This window comes from Lepisosteus oculatus, chromosome 16 (assembly GCF_040954835.1).
Source record: "Lepisosteus oculatus isolate fLepOcu1 chromosome 16, fLepOcu1.hap2, whole genome shotgun sequence".
Lineage (NCBI taxonomy): Eukaryota > Metazoa > Chordata > Actinopteri > Semionotiformes > Lepisosteidae > Lepisosteus > Lepisosteus oculatus.
The window spans coordinates 18,188,580-18,189,438 of NC_090711.1; the positions used below are offsets into that span (position 1 = coordinate 18,188,580).

The 859-nt window shown below is 50.1% G+C and overlaps 1 non-coding gene across 1 annotated transcript; it reads left to right on the plus strand.

The window, feature by feature from the left end:
* Positions 1 to 315: 315 nt before the first annotated feature.
* LOC138223372 (U2 spliceosomal RNA) lies at positions 316 to 503 on the plus strand. The gene has a single exon (XR_011181820.1). It is a non-coding gene; the product is annotated as a U2 spliceosomal RNA (small nuclear RNA).
* The last annotated feature ends 356 nt before the right edge of the window (positions 504 to 859 follow it).

Genomic DNA, 859 nt, shown 5'->3' on the forward strand with positions numbered 1-859 from the left:
CGGAGTGTGAGGGGAGTTTGGGACAAAGTAAAGTGGGACGTCAAATGCATGATAGCAGCCGACCTGAGAAATTGGAGCTACCATGCGGTTAAGGAAAAGTGGAAATCTCTAGTAGATATTTAGAGTAGAAGGGATGATTCTGAGTTTTTGAGAGAGTTTTTGTTTCTTAGAGGGTGTGTGATCATTAGAATAAGGGGTGGGGTTATGGTAATGAGGAGTGTTTGGGGTTTTTGTTTTTTGTTCTGTTTCAGGGTTTTGTTTTCTGTTATGTACAGTGTTGTCGTTGTGATTAAGGTTTGATTATGATTGTTTGTGATGTCTTTTGTAATAAAATATATTTAAAAACAAAATCTGTTCTTATCAGTTTAATATCTGATACGTCCCCCATCGGGGGACCACATATTAAACGGATTTTTGGAACAGGGAGCTGGATCAGGAGCTTGCTCCGTCCTCTCCACGCATCGGCCCGGTATTGCAGCGCCTCCGGGAGCGGTGCACCACCTTCTCTCAGCGGTGAAAAGACAGACGTAGCGAGCGAAGTGGACTGGAGCTCCTTCTTCTCGGGTCTCGTCTCTCGTCCCTCGTCCCTCGTCCATCTGTGTGTCTCTGTGTCCGCCTCTCTCTCGCCCTCTCCGTTCCCGTGCTCCCTCTGTGCGCTTTCCCGCGTCTCGACTCTCTGGGCAAGCAGGCCGGCCCCCTTTTCGGCTGCCGTGCGTTTTCCCTCCAAAAAACTTAGGTTTTTCAGCCTTTTCCCAGGGAGGCCGGCGTGGCTTGCTTGCTTGCTTGCTTGCTTGCTTGCTTGCTTGCTTGCTTGCTTGCTTGCGTGTCCGTCCCCGTCCCTGCAGGCGGGCCCCTTTCG